The sequence below is a fragment of the Ranitomeya imitator genome, chromosome 1 (assembly GCF_032444005.1).
Source record: "Ranitomeya imitator isolate aRanImi1 chromosome 1, aRanImi1.pri, whole genome shotgun sequence".
In the NCBI taxonomy this organism is placed as follows: domain Eukaryota; kingdom Metazoa; phylum Chordata; class Amphibia; order Anura; family Dendrobatidae; genus Ranitomeya; species Ranitomeya imitator.
The window spans coordinates 365,319,294-365,340,412 of record NC_091282.1 but is presented as its reverse complement, the minus strand read 5'-3'; the positions used below and the strand labels follow the sequence as shown (position 1 = coordinate 365,340,412).

Below are 21,119 nucleotides of genomic sequence, written 5' to 3'. Positions count from 1 at the left end.
CGAACCCTCACCAGAGCCCCCAGGCCGACCAGGATGAGCCACATGAAAGGCACGAACAAGATCGGGAGCATGGACATCAGAGGCAAAGACCCAGGAATTATCTTCCTGAGCATAACCCTTCCACTTAACCAGATACTGGAGTTTCCGTCTTGAAACACGAGAATCCAAAATCTTCTCCACAATATACTCCTACTCCCCCTCCACCAAAACCGGGGCAGGAGGGTCAACAGATGGAACCATAGGTGCCACGTATCTCCGCAACAATGACCTATGGAATACGTTATGTATGGAAAAAGAATCTGGAAGGGTCAGACGAAAAGACACAGGATTAAGAACCTCAGAAATCCTATACGGACCAATGAAACAAGGTTTAAACTTAGGAGAGGAAACCTTCATAGGAATATGACGAGAAGATAACCAAACCAGATCCCCAACACGAAGTCGGGGACCCACACGGCGTCTGCGATTAGCGAAACGTTGAGCCTTCTCCTGGGACAATGTCAAATTGTCCACTACATGAGTCCAAATCTGCTGCAACCTGTCCACCACAGTATCCACACCAGGACAGTCCGAAGACTCAACCTGTCCTGAAGAGAAACGAGGATGGAACCCAGAATTGCAGAAAAATGGCGAAACCAAGGTAGCCGAGCTGGCCCGATTATTAAGGGCGAACTCAGCCAAAGGCAAAAAGGACACCCAGTCATCCTGATCGGCAGAAACAAAGCATCTCAGATATGCTTCCAAGGTCTGATTGGTTCGTTCGGTCTGGCAATTAGTCTGAGGATGGAAAGCCGAGGAAAAAGACAAGTCAATACCCATCCTACCACAAAAGGCTCGCCAAAACCTTGAAACAAACTGGGAACCTCTGTCAGAAACGATATTCTCTGGAATGCCATGTAAACGAACCACATGCTGGAAGAAAAATGGCACCAAATCAGAGGAGGAAGGCAATTTAGACAAGGGCACCAGATGGACCATTTTAGAAAAGCGATCACAGACCACCCAAATGACTGACATCTTTTGAGAAACGGGAAGGTCAGAAATAAAATCCATAGAGATATGTGTCCAAGGCCTCTTCGGGACCGGCAAGGGCAAAAGCAACCCACTGGCACGAGAACAGCAGGGCTTAGCCCGTGCACAAATCCCACAGGACTGCACAAAAACACGCACATCCCGCGACAGAGACGGCCACCAAAAGGATCTAGTCACCAACTCTCTGGTACCAAAGATTCCAGGATGACCAGCCAGTACCGAACAATGAACCCCAGAGATAACTTTATTGGTCCACCTATCAGGGACAAACAGTCTCTCCGCTGGACAACGATCAGGTTTATTAGCCTGAAATTTTTGCAGCACCCGCCGCAAATCAGGGGAGATGACAGACACAATTACTCCTTCCTTGAGGATACCCGCCGGCTCAGACAAACCCGGAGAGTCGGGCACAAAACTCCTAGACAGAGCATCCGCCTTCACATTTTTAGAGCCCGGAAGGTACGAAATCACAAAGTCAAAACGGGCAAAAAACAGCGACCAACGAGCCTGTCTAGGATTCAACCGCTTAGCAGACTCAAGATAAGTCAAGTTCTTATGATCAGTCAATACCACCACGCGATGCTTAGCTCCTTCAAGCCAATGATGCCACTCCTCGAATGCCCACTTCATGGCCAGCAACTCTCGGTTGCCCACATCATAATTTCGCTCAGCAGGCGAAAACTTCCTGGAAAAAAAAGCGCATGGTTTCATCACTGAGCAATCAGAACCTCTCTGCGACAAAACAGCCCCTGCTCCAATCTCAGAAGCATCAACCTCGACCTGGAACGGAAGAGAAACATCTGGTTGACACAACACAGGGGCAGAAGAAAAACGACGCTTCAAGTCTTGAAAAGCTTCCACAGCAGCAGAAGACCAATTGACCAACTCAGCACCCTTCTTGGTCAAATCGGTCAATGGTTTGGCAATACTAGAAAAATTGCAGATGAAGCGACGATAAAAATTAGCAAAGCCCAGGAACTTTTGCAGACTTTTCAGAGATGTCGGCTGAGTCCAATCATGGATGGCTTGGACCTTAACAGGATCCATCTCGATAGTAGAAAGGGAAAAGATGAACCCCAAAAATGAAACCTTCTGCACACCAAAGAGACACTTTGATCCCTTCACAAACAAAGAATTAGCACGCAGGACCTGAAAAACTGTTCTGACCTGCTTCACATGAGACTCCCAATCATCCGAGAAGATCAAAATGTCATCCAAGTACACAATCAGGAATTTATCCAGGTACTCTCGGAAGATGTCATGCATAAAGGACTGAAACACTGATGGAGCATTGGCAAGTCCGAATGGCATCACCAGATACTCAAAATGACCCTCGGGCGTATTAAATGCAGTTTTCCATTCATCTCCTCGCCTGATTCGCACCAGATTATACGCACCACGAAGATCTATCTTGGTGAACCAACTAGCCCCCTTAATCCGAGCAAACAAATCAGATAACAATGGCAAGGGGTACTGAAATTTAACCGTGATCTTATTTAGAAGGCGGTAATCTATACAAGGTCTCAGCGAACCATCCTTCTTGGCTACAAAAAAGAACCCTGCTCCTAATGGTGACGATGACGGGCGAATATGCCCCTTCTCCAGGGATTCCTTCACATAACTGCGCATAGCGGCGTGCTCAGGCACGGATAAATTAAACAGTCGACCTTTTGGGAATTTACTACCAGGAATCAAATTGATAGCACAATCACAATCCCTATGCGGAGGTAGGGCATCGGACTTGGGCTCATCAAATACATCCCGGTAATCAGACAAGAACTCTGGAACCTCAGAAGGAGTGGATGACGAAATTGACAGAAATGGAACATCACCATGTACCCCCTGACAACCCCAGCTGGACACCGACATGGATTTCCAATCTAATACTGGATTATGGGCTTGTAGCCATGGCAAACTCCAACACGACCACATCATGCAGATTATGCAACACCAGAAAGCGAATAACCTCCTGATGTGCAGGAGCCATGCACATGGTCAGCTGGGTCCAATATTGAGGCTTATTCTTGGCCAAAGGCGTGGCATCAATTCCTCTCAATGGAATAGGACACTGCAAGGGCTCTAAGAGAAACCCACAACGCTTAGCATACTCCAAGTCCATCAAATTCAGGGCAGCGCCTGAATCCACAAATGCCATGACAGAATACGATGACAAAGAGCAGATCAAGGTAACGGACAGAAGAAATTTTGACTGTACCCTACCAATGGTGGCAGACCTAGCGAACCGCTTAGTGCGCTTAGGACAATCAGAGATAGCATGAGTGGAATCACCACAGTAGAAACACAGCCCATTCAGACGTCTGTGTTCTTGCCGTTTAACTCTGGTCAAAGTCCTATCGCACTGCATAGGCTCAGGTTTAAGCTCAGGTAATACCGCCAAATGGTGCACAGATTTACGCTCACGCAAGCGTCGACCGATCTGAATGGCCAAAGACATAGACTCATTCAAACCAGCAGGCATAGGAAATCCCACCATGACATCCTTAAGGGCTTCAGAGAGACCCTTTCTGAACATAGCTGCCAGCGCAGATTCATTCCATTGAGTGAGCACGGACCACTTTCTAAATTTCTGACAATATAACTCTATCTCATCCTGACCCTGACAAAGAGCCAGCAAATTTTTCTCTGCCTGATCCACTGAATTAGGTTCATCGTACAGCAATCCGAGCCCCAGGAAAAACGCATCGATATTACTCAATGCAGGATCTCTTGGCGCAAGAGAAAATGCCCAGTCCTGAGGGTCGCCGCGCAAAAAAGAAATAACAATCAAAACCTGTTGAACTGGATCACCAGAGGAGCGAGGTTTCAAGGCCAGAAATAATTTACAATTATTTTTGAAACTCAGAAACTTAGTTCTATCTCCAAAAAACAAATCAGGAATAGGAATTCTTGGTTCCAACATAGCTTTCTGATCAATAGTGTCTTGAATCTTTTGTACTCTTGCCGAGAGCTGATCCACAAATGAAGACAGACTTCTAATGTCCATCGCTACACCTGTGTACTGAACCACCCAAATGTCTAGGGGAAAAAAAAGGCAAAACACAGTGCAAAGAAAAAAAAATGGTCTCAGAACTTCTTTTTTCCCTCTATTGAGAATCATTAGTACTTTTGGCTTCCTGTACTGTTATGAAAGGCAATTCAGTACCACAATGGACATAGCGGTCAGAGCACATACAATGATCTGACAATAACCCAAAATCATAGAACGAGCTCTGAGACGTGGGAACTCTGCAGACCGCAATCCCTAATCCTCTCCAAACAACACTAGAGGCAGCCGTGGATTGCGCCTAACTCTGCCTATGCAACTCGGCACAGCCTGAGAAACTAACTAGCCTGAAGATAGAAAATAAGCCTACCTTGCCTCAGAGAAATACCCCAAAGGAAAAGGCAGCCCCCCACATATAATGACTGTGAGTTAAGATGAAAAGACAAACGTAGAGATGAAATAGATTCAGCAAAGTGAGGCCCGACTTTCTTAACAGATCGAGGATAGAAAAGGTAACTTTGCGGTCTACACAAAACCCTAAAGAAAACCACGCAAAGGGGGCAAAAAGACCCTCCGTACCGAACTAACGGCACGGAGGTACACCCTTTGCGTCCCAGAGCTTCCAGCAACAAGCTGGACAGAAAAAATAGCAAACAAATAGCAAAGAAGAACTTAGCTATGCAGAGCAGCAGGCCACAGGAATGATCCAGGGAAAAGCAAGTCCAACACTGGAACATTGACAGGAAGCCAGGATCAAAGCATTAGGTGGAGTTAAGTAGAGAAGCACCTAACGACCTCACCAGATCACCTGAGGGAGGAAACTCAGAAGCCGCAGTACCACTTCCCTCCACCAACAGAAGCTCACAGAGAGAATCAGCCGAAGTACCACTTGTGACCACAGGAGGGAGCTCTGCCACAGAATTCACAACACTTACCCTCAAGTCTGGAAATGGAAAATGGGAACCGCTGATTTATGACCAAGGTACTGTCCACTAGGGTTGAGCGAAACGGGTCGGCCAGATTCAGAAGTCACCGACTTTTGGTAAAGTCGGGTTTCATGAAACCCGACCCGACCCCTGTGTGGGGTCGGTCATGAGGTCGCCGATCTTCTGATCTGGAATCGGAATTCCGATACCAAGTTCCGATATGTTTAAGATATCGGGAATCGGTATCGGAATTCATATGTAAGTGTAAAATAAAGAATAAAAATTAAAAAATATTGATATACTCACCCTCGGACGCGCCCTGGTTCTCACCGGCAGCCTTCCTTCCTAAGAATGAGTGCCTGAAGGGCCTTCGATAACGTCGCGGCTTGTGATTGGTCGCGTGAGCGGTCACATGGGCGGTCACGCGACCAATCACAAACCGCGACGTCATCTAAGGTCCTTCAGGCGCTAATTCTTAGGAAGGAAGCATCCAAGGGCGCGTTCGAGGGTGAGTATATACCTAATAGGTATATACTCACCCTCGGACGCGCCCTGGTTCTAACCCGCAGCCTTCCTTCCTAAGAATCAGCGCCTGAAGGACCTTAGATGACGTTGTGGCTTGTGATTGGTCGCATGACGCCCATGTGACCACTCACGCGACCAATCACAAGCCGCAACGTCATCGAAGGTCCTTCAGGCGCTCATTCTTAAGAAGGAAGGCTGCCGGTGAGAACCAGGGCGCGTCCGAGGGTAAGTATATCAATATTTTTTATTTTGATTCTTTATTTTACACTTAAATATGGATCCCAGGGCCTGAAGGAGAGTTTCCTCTCCTTCAGACCCTGGGAACCATTAGAAACCCAATGCACCGCATTGGGTTTCGTGTTTCGGCCGACCCCGACCCCGACTTTTCTATAGGATCGGCCGATTTCACTCGACCCGACTTTTGAAATAGTCGGGTTTCGTGAAACCCGACCCGATCCTATAAAAAGAAAAGTCGCTCAACCCTACTGTCCACCACTGTTCAAGGTATAATAATCTGCTAGTAGTGATGAGCGAATATACTCGTTACTCGAGATTTCCCGAGCATGCTCGGGTGATGTCCGAGTATTTGGATGTGCTCAGAGATTTAGTTTCTGTCTCCATGGCTGCATCATCTGCGGCTGCTAGCCAGTACATGGGGGGGGCGGGGGTGTCTGTTTGCTAAGGAATCCCCACATGTACTCAGGCTGCCTAGCAGCGACAAATCATGCAGCCACGGAGACAGAAACTAAATGTCCGAGCACATCCAAATACTCGGACATCACCCGAGCATGCTCGGTAAATATTGAATGACGAGTATACTCGCTCATTACTATCCGCTAGATGTTGCAACTGCAGGGCATTACAGGGAGGCCTATTGTATGCAGTAATGCAGAATGACATTAGCCTACTCTCTGATGCTTCAGCATTGCTTTAACTAAATGGTGTCCGGAAAGTTTATTTTTCTGTGAACCACAGCTCAAATCTCAAAATGTTTGAATTTGTGTGAAACCGTGAAATTTTTGAAATTTTACTTTAACTCCATCCTCTGCGGATTGATCTGATTATCTTTACATAATTTAAAAGACCATCATGAACATTAAATCTCTTATTTCAGAAAATGTACTGAAGAGGAATTTAGATTGTGAGCCTCAATGGGCTCAGTGAATATAATGTCTGTAAAACGCTATGGGATATGAATATAAGTAAGCAGAATTAGTTCTTTGTGCTATAGATTTTATTTTGTAGATTGTAAATTGGGGCGAGCATAGCATTTTGAATGCTATAGAAAACTGCCTTTCAGCAACAAATTGTACAAAGAGCACAAAAACGGAAGGCAAATAGAATATTAAATTGCACAAAACACTGATATTGGGTCGGAATTTAGAGGCCTGGAGTATGGTATGAGGTCTGAATATTAGAGTATGGATGTGCTTGTTTTGTAAGAATGGTTGAAATGCACAATTTCCCAGCCATTTTGTTTAAGCAGTTATATTTCTTAAAAAAAATTACACAATCAAATTTTGGATTTGCACAATATAGGAAGGATGTGTTACTTTCCAAAACATCGTGCAGCTACAATGTTTTGAAATTGTTGCTTACGAGTCGACATTGCCCAGTTGTAGTTGATGAAGAACCATCTATCCTGATTATTGCTGCTTGATGCAGTAACATGTGTGGTAGCCGTGCATGAGGAACTTATCTCTTATGCCCCAGCACGCTAAATAGAGGTGGTGGTCCTTGCTTGGTGTGTGGACTTTGCCTATGGGTGCACTACTCTCTTGCAGGCCGCATGATGCCGGTGATTTCGACTGGCTCTGACCAGTTCTGGTAAACTTCAATGAGGGAGACTACCACTTATATAAAAAAGGTCTTTTACTGAACAATAACTTATTGGGTATTATGTACAACATATAGCAAGTGCATTAATTAATGAATGTTTCTCTTAGTGAATAAAATATCTTCAACATCTCCAAAAGCATTCTCCCTGTCCTTCCCAGAATGACTCGGTTTTGCCTCACTCTATCCTATATTTTCACCACTACCCAGCACAATAGTATAGGAACTTCCCTCGTCCTCAACAACAGAACTACAATCAGTAAGTGAGAGTCCTGTACCTCAATCCGCAGTTCCTCGTTCTTTCCCCCTTATGGAAGCTGCTTTACCATTATGGCTGTTAGGCTACGTTCACACTAGCGTTCGGCTAGTGTGCGTCGCGCTAGCGTCGGGCGACGCAGCGGCGACGCACGCGTCATGCGCCCCTATGTTTAACATGGGGGACGCATGCGTTTTTGCTTGTTGCGTTTTCCGACACGTGCGTCTTTTTTGACGCTAGCGTCGGACCAAGAAAACGCAACAAGTTGCATTTTTCTTGCGTCCGATTTTCGTCAAAAAACGATGCACGCGTCGAAAAACACAGCGTTTTTGCGTGCGTTTGCACGCGTTTTTCGGTGCGTTGTGCGTCGCGTCGCCGACGCAGCGGCGCACAACGCTAGTGTGAACGTAGCCTTACTGAGCGCTGCTAGCCAACACATTGGAATTACCACTTTGGACACTGTCTGCATCTCACGCTCCCTGCTCTGATCTATTCCTTTACCCCTTGGACCTGCTCACTCAATTTTACTCTGCAGGGCTTCCTGACCCAGACCTCATCTCCAGAGAATCACTCACTCCTTTCTGTCGCTTTCTCTTGTTTCTCCACTGGATCATACTATCCTTCCTCTTGGTCTCCTCTCACTTTAAGGAAACCCACATCGTGCTGCTCTGCCAAGTATTCAGACAAGTGGTCTGGTCTACCTACAAGCTAGGCAATGTCTATGTCTTGGTAGCCCCTTTCAAGGAACCGGGCCTTTAATTCCTCAATTTGTTGTTTAAAGCAAACCTCATAATTATTCATTTGCCTTAAGTGTAACATTTGACTGTAAGGCTAAGTGCACACGTTGGAGAATTGCCACGGAAATTTCCGCGGCAATTCTGCGCCTCCTGCCGCGGGTATATCGCATGCGGAATTGGCATGCATATTCCCGCAGAAAACTAGTGTTTTGCAAGCATAATTAGCTTGCAGAATGCTAGCGTTTTCCAAGCGATCTGTAGCATCGCTTGGAAAACTGATTGACAGGTTGGTCACACTTGTCAGTGTTTGACAAGTGTGACCAACTTTTTACTATTGATGCAGCCTATGCCGCATCAATAGTAAAAGATAGAATGTTAAAAATAATTAAAAAAAATAAAAAATGGTTATGCTCACCTACCGCAAACAGCCGATCTCCGCAGCGGCTTCCGTTCCTATAGATGGGGTGTGTGCAGGACCTTCGATAACGTTGCGGTCACGTGACCGTGACGTCATCGCAGGTCCTTCACACACCATCTACAAGAACGGGAGCGGCCGCGTGCAGCGCTGAGGGGCAGGAAGACTCTGGGGGCCATCGAAGGTGAGTTTATCACGATTTTTCTATTTTAATTCTTTTTTTTTAACAATTATATGGTGCCCAGTACGTGGAGGAGAGTCTCCTCTGCTCCACCCTGGGTACCAACCGCACATGATCTGCTTACTTCCCGCATGGTGGGCATAGCCCTATGCGGGAAGTAAGCAGATCAATGCATTCCTAGGTGTGCGGAATCCCCGCGATTCCGCAAATTTAATGAACATGCTGCGTTTTTTTCTGGAATGCGAATCCGCTTAAGAAAAAAATGCAGCATGTGCACAAAAAATGCAGATTGCATTCTATTAAATAGAATGCTTAATGTGAGCTTTTTTTTTTTGCGGTTTTATACCGTTTTTATAGCGAAAAACTGCGAAAAAAAACGCAAAAAATCTGCTACGTGTGCATACAGCCTAAGGCTGTGTGCACACGTTGCTTTTTTTACGCAGTTTTTTCGCGTTTTTCCTCGATAAAAACGCTATAAAACTGCAAAAAACAGCATACAATAAGCATCCCATCATTTAGAATGAATTCCGCATGTTTTGTGCACATGATGCGTTTTTTCCGCGAAAAAAACGCATTGCGGTAAAAAACGCAGCATGCTCATTAATTTTGCGGTTTTTTTTTATGGATTTCCCACTACAAAATGCATTGGGAAATGTCCGGAAAAAAACGCATCATAAACACGGCAAAAACGCATGCAGATTTCTTGGAGAAAATTTCAGGTTTTTCTCAGGAATTTTCTGTGAGAAATCCTGAACGTGTGCACATAGCCTTAGGCTGTGTGCACACGATGCAGATTTGGTGCAGAATTTTCTGCAGAAAATCTGCATCTTCTGGCAGAAAACGCAGCTGACAATTCCTGCGGTTATTATGCGTTTTTAATGCGATTTTTGTGCGGTTTTCATACGTTTTTGGTGCGTTTTTTTCAGTGCAGTTTTGGTGGTTTTTAGTGCAGTTTTTGTGCATTTTTTGTGCGTTTTTTATGCGTTTTTTCATGTGGATTTGTCAGCGTTTTTTTTAAAGATAAATAAAGAGATAAAGTTTTAAAAAAAAAAAAAAATATGCACGTGATGTCATTTCCTAGTCCAACCTCTTCTCAATCTCCATTTTGGAAAGCCATAACCACTTTCTGACAGGCCTCACCATGAGTGCTGGTAATGAACAACACAGGGAAGAACGTAGCCCACCGCATACAGAACAGCATGTTGAAACTTCTGATCGGATACACAGGCCACAACGCCTCCAGATGCTTGGGGTTTTACTGGAGTATCTGAATCAGCAAAGATTGCAGGTAAGGCTACTTTCACATTTCCGGCTTTTGGCAAGCGTTGCAATGCCTCGTTCTGTGGAAAAAATGCATCCTGCAAAGTTGCCTGCAGGATGCGTTTTTTCACAATGGACTTGTATTACCGATGCATCGCGACGTATGGACACACGTTCCGTACGTCGTGCACTGGATGCATCGGTATTTGGTGGACCGTCGTAGCAAAAAAATGTTCAATGGAACACTTTTTCGTACGTCGGGTCCTGCAATTTTAAAGTACGCAGGCGCTACCGGAACTACAGCCCCTCCTTCCTCGGACTTAACTATGGGCTGCGGACGCGTTGAAACACTACGTCTGCTGCCCACGTTGCACAGATTTTGCACAACATGCGTCGGTACTTTGCGCTGACGCTTAGCGACAGCCGCGTACTGACGGATGTGTGAAAGAAGCCTTGGCTACTTGCACATTTCCTTTTTTTCCCCTCACAATGCGTCCTTTTGGGAATAAAATGCATCCTGCAAATGTGCCCGCAGGATGCGTTTGTTTACCATAGACTTGTATTGCCGACAGATCGTGATGTATGGCCACACGTTGCGTCCGTCGTGCACTGGATGTGTCGGGTTTTGGCAAACCGTCTTCTTTGAAAAATGTTCAAGGGAACTATTTTTTGTCCGTTGCGTCCACTGTTTCAGACTGTACATGCTCAGCAGGACATATCGCACTCATGCTATTTCCTCATCCAGCAGTCTGGTGGAAATGTGAAAGCACACACTTCCGTCTGTACATTGCGCCGATGATTTGTGACAGGCGACTACCAACGGAAGTGTGAAAGAAGCCTAAGCTACACCATGTGTACAATAATATTACATGTCTCTTTTTTTGACTGTGTTGTGCAGTAACGCATATTTTTCCTACAGTCGCAGACCAGAAGAAGACGAAAAATGTGGGTGCACCCAATAGTGGAACAAAGAACTATGAAGGGACATTTTCGTGTTCTATATCAAGAATTGAGGAGGTAAGTTTTTCTTCTGTGAAATGACTTCCTGTAAACATATCCATGTCTGACCGGACCTTTTTACTCCTTTTTTCCCAGATACCCAGATAAATTCATAGCGTTTTGTAGGCTGAGCATACCAGCTTTTGATCAACTTCTTTCTGTAGTCCGTGCTGAGCTGACATACATGGACACTGTGATACGGAAGTCCATCTCTGCTGAGGAAAGGCTGCTCATCAGCTTGCGGTAAGTATTTTTGAATTTTTTGTTTTGTCTGTCATAAGTCCTCTTTGACACGTCAATGTCTCCGGTACATGTGGTGAAAGTTTTCCCATGTCCTGGAGACACTGACAGATGACCATTTAAAGGGAACCTGTCCGCCCAAAATCGACGCTGAGCTAAGGCCACCGGCATCAAGGGCTTATCTACATCATTCTTGAATGCTGTAGGTAAGCCCCTGATGCTGGTGAGCTTACCTCACCCTCGATTTTGGTGGGGACAAGTTCCCTTTGAAGGCTGGGATCACACATATGCGATATACGTCCGAGTCTCGCCAGTGAAATCCCACCTCTGGTGCCGGCACTCATGAGCGGGGCGTGCAGCTCCATGTGTTGCTATGCGGGTGCACGCTCCGCTCCGGAGTCCAGACGCAAGAGGAGTGATTTCACCTGTGAGACTCGGCCGTATCTCGCGTATGTGTGATCCCAGTCCAATGTTTGGGTGTACGCACAGGTCAGCTAGGTGTTATGTAAATTTTTATTTTTTTCCATTTTCCGGGCGCATGGTACACAAACACATATACACATGGCTGGCCACCACGAAAGAAAAGTGCTGTTCAACAGCGGAAGGTGATGAAGAGGATTGCGTTATTCTCCTCGACTCAGCACACGAACCCTTTATCACCTGCTGCTGGTGACCAGCGCTTTTCTTCTTCCATGGTGTCCATCCATGTGTTACTAATGTCTGACGAGTTACACACCTGTACACAGATATCACTGGTCAATTAGTACTTACCGTTAGTATTGTGACATGTGAAACAAACCTGTCAGTAGTTTTTGCCGCTATAGAACATGTTGAAAGCCGACCGATCTACTGCATTATTACATTGACTGGGGAAATGTGACTGGGGAGTTATTGGCAGCATTGGAAGATGTTCTTGAAAAACCAGAAAGGCGGTAACATAGCGGCCCTAACTGCTGACCGGTTTCCTTTAACTTGAGGGTGACATTACTAATAATCTTTTCTTTTCCTTGCAGATTTCTGGCCACAGGAGAGAGCTATACATCCCTGCACCTTCAATTTAGAGTTGGGAAATCTACCATATCTCAAATTGTGAGGTGCACATGTACCGTCATCTGGAAGAAGTTGCAGCCCATCGTGATGCCTTCCCCAACCGAGGAGACTTGGCTGCAGGTTGCAGCAGGCTTTCAGTCTGTGGCCAATTTCCCAAACTGCATAGGTGCAGTTGATGGTAAACATTTAAGGGTTCAGCAGCCACCACGATCAGGATCACACTTCTTTAATTATAAGAAGTATTTTTCAGTGGTCCTGATGGTGGTGGCTGATGTCCATTACAAATTTGTTGCCATTGACGTTGGTGCCTAGGGTAGTACCGGGGATTCTCGGGTGTTGCGAACTTCACAGATTGGGATGCAAATTCTTCAAGATGGCGGAACGCTCCCAGCCCCAAGACCTTTGCCGGGTTCCACACATCCTGTACCCTTTGTGATGGTATCGGATGAGGCCTTTGCTTTAACGACCAACCTGCTGTGCCCATACCCACGAAGGGGACTGGATGCCCGACGGAGGATTTTTAATTATCGGCTGAGTCGTGCACGAAGATATGTGGAATGCACCTTTGGGAACATGAGTAGTCAGTGGAGGATCTTTCACACACCCATCCAGCTGGATACTGACACCGTTGACACTGTGATTAAAGGGACACTGTCACCTGAATTTGGAGGGAACAATCTTCAGCCATGGAGGCGGGGTTTTGGGGTGTTTGATTCACCCTTTCCTTACCCACTGGCTGCATGCTGGCTGCAATATTGGATTGAAGTTCATTCTCTGTCCTCCATAGTACACGCCTGCGCAAGGCAAGATTACCTTGTGCAGGCATGTACTACGGAGGATAGAGAATGAACTTCAATCCAATATTGCAGCCAGCATGCAGCCAGCGGGTAAGGAAAGGGTGAATCAAACACCCAAAAACCCCGCCTCCATGGCTGAAGATTGTTCCCTCCAAATTCAGGTGACAGAGTCCCTTTAAGGCTTGCTGTGTGCTTCACAACTATGCTCGTGACTACAGCACTGACATAGATGTGGAGCACCAGCAGCCTGTATTTAATCCAGTGGTCAACGTGGGTCTGGGAAGACCATCCAGCTGCGGTATGTGTGTGTGAGAGAAACCTTCACTGACTACTTTATAAGTCCAGAAGGTGCCGTGCACTGGTAATACTCCTGTGTCTGTGATGTGCAGCCGGACCAGCAGAGGATGGATGAAAACTAACCCGAACAATGAAAATTAAATTGAAGACCAAGAAACATTTTTCGCTTTTTTTGGAAAAAAATTTGTATTTTCTTTTCACTTATTAACAAAAAATGAATAATCTTACTATTTTTTGCTTTATTTTGAATTATACTTTTTTTTTTTTTTTTAGTCTAATTATGAGTGATGGGAAAAAGAGATTATGTAATGCTGAGGGCCAATTGTGTGTGTGTGTGTGTGTGTGTGTGTGTGTGTGGTCCCATGAACGGAGGGTTACCATAGTGGCTTCATCAGGGCCCAGTCATTAGTTGTAGGCCTAGAAAGATATTTTTTTCGTCGTATATTCTATAGGTCAAAGAAATGTTATTTTAAAAATAAGAAAAGGCAAATTTTAGGGAGTTTAGTAAATAAAGTTTTAAAAAATACGCTATGGGATGGTGAAAATCCAAATTTATTTATAAATCATTAAAAAGGTATGAAAAAAGTAGTCATTGCTTTGTTAAACTTAATTCTTTTATTAATTATTTTTTAACTAAATCACAATCATAGTGGATCGCCCCCACGTAAGGGCAATGGGGTACTCGGTACCGGGTCCTTCAGTTCCCTCAGCGGGGATGTCACGGTGGCCCGACCCGGAGCGTGGCCCTATGAGGGGCGCCCAATAAAAAGGGCAGAGTTCGTAGATAACGGTAGTGTTTGTGTCGCCACCTGTGGTATTCGGTCAGGGTGACCGACGCTGCTTAGGGGTCCGCTGAGGTGGTGGAATGGCAGCTAGATGGTATACCTTCCCACAGGTGAAGTATATCCCCAGGGCTTCCCAGAAGTGTAGATGATGATGGTGGATGGTGCAAGGCGCGGTGAATAACGAGGACACAATGGGTGCATATACATATGTAGACCCATAGAGAGAGCATAGGGCAGATATTAACCCAAAAATGTAGCATGGTTTAGGAAACCCCCCGGAATCATAACCAAAAAAGTTTTCCAGGATCCTGTTTTGTCATAGACTTGTATTAGCGACAGATTGTGACAGATGGCCATTTATTGTGCGCATGATCTGGCGTTAAAGCAGTGTCCGTCGGGATAGAAACGATAGAAAGAAGCTTTTGGCTGGGATGACACATGCAAAAAACACGGCCAAGTCATGCATGCTAATACCTGTCCTTTCCTAACCCACTTCTGAGCGTATTTTGCAGCTTCATGTATTGCTCTGCAGTCGCAGGCTACAATCATGAGTTTACCAGCGGCAATGGCGGGTATTAACAAGCAATAATTTACTGTGTTTAACACATGTGTAATCCCGCCCTAGTCCCTCTCTTCCCACTGCCTGGTTGCGTTCAGAAATGTTTTAATAACTATTGCCATAGTAAGGTGACGTTAACCCCGGTTAATAATGGAGAGGCGTCTATAAGACACCTATCCATTATTAACCCCTCCCAAAAAAATGACGTAGGCTCACGTCCAATTTTCATGTCCAGAAAGGGAAAGCCAGCGACTGCAGGCTGCTAATTTGTAGCCAGGGAAGGGGTTAATCTTCCCAGGCTATGAGTATCAGCCCACAGCTGTCTGCGTGGCCTTACTGGCTATTAAAATAGGAGGACCCCAGAAAAAAAATGACATGGGGTCCCCCTATATTTTATAGCCAGAAAAGGCTACGCAGACAGCTGTGGGCTGATATTCATAGCCTAGAGAGAGGCCATGAATATTGGATATTGCCCCCCGGCTACAACTACTAGTCCGCAGCCGCCCCAGAAATGGCGCATCTCTAAGATGCGCCAAATCTGGCGCTTAGCCTCTCTCTTCCCACTCCCGAGTAGCGGTGGGATATGGGGTAATAAGGGGTTAACGTCACCTTGACATTGTAAGGTTGATCAGGATGGGCTGAATGATATCTTAATAACGCATTAGAAGCAGTAGATTTTCTGTGCACTTTTGTCAGCAAATTCCCATCAGAAATATTGATTTCTACGTCCAAGAAATTTAATTTGTCCTGCCCAAAACAAGCAGTAAATTGCATGTTTTCGTCGTTAGTGGTATTTAAATAATCGTCAAAATTATCAAAATGATATGGTCGCCATCCCAAACCAAAAATACATCATCCACATAGCGAATATAGTGTTTGATGTGTTTCAGGAATGGGTTATGAATGCAGGTGATAAATTTTTCTTCAAAAGCCGCCAAAAATAAATTTGCTGCCAGTGTACCCATGGCGGTACCGGTTACTTGCAGGTACCATTGATTTAAAAATTTAAATGCGTTATGTGTCAAGACAAAATGTAACCCTTCTACAATGAAAGAAATGAAATTAGGTGTTCTATTGGAATGCTCTAATATTCTCTTCACCGCATTCACTCCCTGTTGGTGTGATATCCTAGTATAAAGATTAATGACGCCTATTGAGGGCAAAGCATAGCCAGGCTGCCATTAAATAGATTCTATTGCCATCAAGAAATCACCTGAATCTTTAACAAAGGATGGAATTTTAGGTAATAAAGGTTTTAAACACCAATCGAGGTACTGTTAGAGGGGCTCAGTGATGGAATTGATCCCTCACACAATGGGGCGTCCGTGAGGGTGGGTTGAAGACTTATGAATTTTTGGTATGCTGTACCAATAAGGAATGCAGGGGTATACAGGGAATAATTTTTCTGCCTCTTTTTTAGATAACACACCATTTTCTACTTTTTTGCGCAAAAAGGTTCTTAATGTTTCTTTGTATTTAGGTAATGGCGCCAGTAGGTATCTACTTGATTTAATTGTGACAGTGCATCTTTAATATAATACTTCCTTGATAAAAGGACGATATTGCCGCCTTTGTCTGCTTTGCGGAATATCACGTCTTTCCACTGCTGCATTTCCTTTACTGCCAATAATTGTGGCTCTGACAAATTCATAAATGGCTCCTGATGTACGAGGGCTTCAATATCCTTGATAACAAGTTCATGAAAAAGATCTATTGCGTTACGCGGTGAAATTGGGGGCATATAATTAGACTTCACACCCACCACCTGTGAAAGGGAAGGGAACAGGGTTTTGAGCGGGCAGACTACTTGCCGATGATATATTAGGGTTAGTAATTTCCATCAGGGTGCTGACATCATCAAGATGTGAGGAATATTCAGGGGGATATGCCATAAACCCCAAAGTGCCTATAGACACCAGATTTTGTGTCTCGACACTGGGGATTGTGTTGTGAATTCTGCTCTTGGGTTCACTCCACTGGTTGTAGGTGGGAATGCAGTTGTCTCTGAGTCACAGTCCTGGCCAGGTGTATCTGCTCATTGCTGTTCTGACTGGGATATTTAAGTGTGCAAGATTCATTAGCCCTTGCCAGTTGTCAATGTTTCTTTGGAAGTATTGGATCTCTGCCTGGCCTCACCTGCTTAGCTGCCAGTTCAGCAAAGATAAGTGTCTGTTTCTTTTTCTGAAGCACACTTGCTTTGTGCTTATTTTCAGTGCTGATCTTTTGTTTCTATTTGTCCAGCTTAGACTGTGTCAGTTGTTTTTCTCAGTCTGGTTGGATTCTCTGGAGTTGCAGTTATACTCTCCACATCTTTAGTTAGGTGGTGGAGTTTTGTATTTTCTGCTGTGGATATTTTTGTAGTATTTTTATGCTGACCGCTTAGTATCCTGTCCTGTCCTTTTCTATTTTGCTAGAAGTGGCCTCCTTTGCTAAGCCTGTTTTCTGCCTGCGTGTGTCTTTTCCTCTCCAACTCACAGTCAATATTTGTGGGGGGCTGCCTATCCTTTGGGGGTCTACTCTGAGGCAAGATAGTTTTCCTATTTCCATCTTTAGGGGTATTTAGTCCTCCGGCTGTGTCGAGGTGTCTAGGTTTTGTTAGGCACACCCCACGGCTACTTCTAGTTGCGGTGATAAGATCAGGGTTTGCAGTCTGTATAAGTTACCACCTACTCCAGTGAAGGTTTTCATGCTGCTCCAAGGCCACCTGATCATAACAGTACAACTGGCCAACAATGAGTTAAATGCATCTCAGAAGGAGGGAGTAAAGGTCTTGAGCCATTTTTTTTTTCTTCAGTCTGTTTTGTCTTCTCCCTCTTTATCTCTGGGTGGCTGAAGAGCCTTGTGCTAGCATGAATGTTCAGGAATTAGCTTCTCGTGTAGGCCAGCTTGCTGCTAGGATACAGGGTATTTCTGATTTATATTGTTCAAACTCCTGCTTTAGAACCGAAGATTCCTACTCCTGATTTGTTTTTTGGTGACAGGTCCAAATTTTTGAGTAAAAACAACTGTAAACAGTTTTTTTGCATTGAAACCTCGATCCTCTGGTGATTCCATTCAACAAGTTAAGATCATCATCTCCCTGCTGCGTGGTGATCCACAGGATTGGGCATTTTCCCTGGAATCTGGGGATCCTGCTTTGCTTAATGTAGACTCCTTCTTTCAGGCATTAGGATTACTGTATGATGAACCTAATTCGGTGGATCAAGCTGAGAAGACCTTGTTGGCCCTGTCTCAGGGGCAAGAGGCGGCTGAATTGTATTGTCAGAAATTCAGAAAACGGTCTGTGTTGAGTACATGGAATGATGATGCTTTGGCGGCAATTTTCAGAAAGGGTCTTTCTGAATCCGTTAAAGATGTTATGGTGGGGTTTCCCACACCCTCCAATCTGAGTGATTCTATGTCTCTGGCCATTCAGATTGACCGGCGCTTGCGGGAGCGCAGAACTGTGCGCGCTGTGGCGTTACCCTCAGAGCAAATTCCTGAGCCTATGCAGTGTGATAGGATTCTGTCTAAAACAGAACGACAAGGTTTCAGACGTCTCAATGGGTTATGTTATTATTGTGGCGACGCTTCCCATGTCATTTCTGTCTGCCCTAAGCGGACAAAGAGGATCGCCAGTTCAATTACCATCAGTACTGTACAACCTAAATTTCTGTTATCTGTGTCCTTGATCTGTTCATTGTCATCATTTTCTGTCATGGCGTTTGTGGATTCGGGCGCTGCCTTGAACTTAATGGACTTTGACTTTGCTAGGCGTTGTGGTTTTCCCTTGCAGCCTTTGCAGAACCCTATTCCTTTAAGGGGCATTGATGCTGCTCCCTTGGCTAAAAATAAACCCCAGTTTTGGACACAGGTGACCATGCGCATGGCGCCAGCCCATCAGGTAGATTGTCGATTTCTGGTGTTGCATAATTTGCATGATGCTATTGTGCTGGGTTTTCCCTGGTTACAGGTACATAATCCTGTTTTGGATTGGAAGTCCATGTCTGTGACTAGTTGGGGTTGTCAGGGGGTTCATAATGATGTTCCTCTGATGTCTATCGCCCCTTCTTCCTCTTCTGAAATTCCGGAGTTTTTGTCTGATTTTCAGGATGTATTCGATGAGCCCAAGTCCAGTTTCCTTCCACCGCACAGGGACTGCGATTGTGCTATTGACTTGATTCCAGGCTGTAAGTTTCCTAAGGGCCGACTTTTCAACCTGTCTGTACCTGAACATGCTGCCATGCGGAGCTATATTAAGGAGTCTTTAGAGAAAGGGCATATTCGGCCATCTTCTTCACCGATGGGAGCGGGGTTCTTTTTTGTTGCTAAAAAAGATGTTTCCTTAAGACTAGTGTTGAGCGATACCGTCCGATACTTGAAAGTATCGGTATCGGATAGTATCGGCCGATACCCGAAAAATATCGGATATCGCCGATACCGATATCCGATACCAATACAAGTCAATGGGACATCAAGTATCGGAAGGTATCCTCATGGATCCCAGGGTCTGAAGGAGAGGAAACTCTCCTTCAGGCCCTGGGATCCATATTAAAGTGTAAAATAAAGAATTAAAATAAAAAATATTGTTATATTCACCTCTCCGGCGGCCCCTGGACATCAGCGGGAGGATCCGGCGTCCGGCACGGCTTCTTTCTTCAAAATGCGCGCCTTCAGGACCTGTGGAATGACGTCCCGGCTTCTGATTGGTCGCGTGCCGCCCATGTGACCGCCACGCGACCAATCAGAAGCCGCGACGTCATTCCTCAGGTCCTAGAAGGCGCTCATTCTAGGACTTTAGCTGAGGAATGACGTCGCGGCTTCTGATTGGTCGCGTGGCGGTCACATGGGCGGCACGCGACCAATCAGAAGCCGGGACGTCATTCCACAGGTCCTGAAGGCGCGCATTTTGAAGAAAGAAGCCGTGCCGGACGCCGGATCCTCCCGCTGATGTCCAGGGGCCGCCGGAGAGGTGAATATAACAATATTTTTTATTTTAATTCTTTATTTTACACTTCCGATACCGATACCCGATATCACAAAAATATCGGATCTCGGTATCGGAATTCCGATACCGCAAGTATCGGCCGATACCCGATACTTGCGGTATCGGAATGCTCAACACTACTTAAGACCCTGTATTGATTATCGCCTCTTGAATAAGATCACGGTCAAGTTTCAATATCCTTTACCTTTGCTTTCCGATTTGTGTGCTAGGATTAAGGGAGCTAGTTGGTTTACTAAGATTGACCTTCGGGGGGCTTATAATCTTGTTCGTATTAAACAGGGTGATGAATGGAAAACTGCGTTTAACACGCCTGAATGCCATTTGGAATACCTTGTGATGCCATTCAGACTCTCTAATGCTCCATCTGTTTTTCAGTCCTTCATGCATGATATCTTCCGGGATTATCTTGATAAATTCTTGATTGTATATTTGGACGATATTTTGAATTTTTTCCGATGATTGGGAGTCTCATGTGCAGCAGGTCAGAATGGTATTTCAGATCCTTCGTGACAATGCCTTGTTTGTGAAAGGGTCTAAGTGTCTTTTTGGGGTGCAGAAGGTTTCCTTTTTGGGCTTTATTTTTTCTCCCTCGTTTATAGAGATGGATCCGGTTAAGGTTCAGGCCATTCATGATTGGATTCAGCCCACATCCGTGAAGAGCCTTCAGAAATTTTTGGGTTTTGCTAATTTTTATCGCCGTTTCATTGCTAATTTTTCTAGCGTGGTTAAACCCTTGACTGATTTGACGAAGAAGGGCACTGATGTGGCTAATTGGTCCCCTGCGGCTGTCTCTGCCTTTCAGGAACTTAAACGTTGTTTTACTTCTGCTCCAGTGTTGCGTCAACCGGATGTTTCTCTTCCGTTTCAGGTTGAGGTTGACGCTTCTGAGATTGGGGCAGGGGCTGTTTTGTCTCAGAGGGATCCTGTTGGTTCCTTAATGAAACCGTGTGCCTTCTTTTCCCGTAAGTTTTCGCCTGCTGAACGCAATTATGATGTCGGCAATCGGGAGTTGTTGGCTATGAAGTGGGCGTTTGAGGAGTGGCGACATTGGCTTGAGGGAGCTAAGCACCGTATTGTGGTCTTGACCGATCATAAGAATCTGATTTACCTCGAGTCTGCCAAACGGTTGAATCCTAGAAAGGCTCGATGGTCCTTGTTTTTTTCTCGTTTTGATTTTGTGGTCTCTTACCTTCCGGGTTCTAAGAATATTAAGGCTGATGCCCTCTCTAGGAG

The 21,119-nt window shown here is 45.2% G+C and overlaps 1 long non-coding RNA gene across 1 annotated transcript in view; it reads left to right on the top strand.

The window, feature by feature from the left end:
* The window catches only part of LOC138672913 (uncharacterized), a 259,287-nt gene extending 247,879 nt beyond the window's left edge, over positions 1–11,408 (top strand). Inside the window, exons 4-5 of the long non-coding RNA XR_011319788.1 lie at positions 11,092–11,189; positions 11,268–11,408. This is a non-coding gene — a long non-coding RNA (uncharacterized lncRNA). The remainder of the gene's footprint in view (positions 1–11,091; positions 11,190–11,267) is intronic.
* Positions 11,409–21,119: the final 9,711 nt, after the last annotated feature.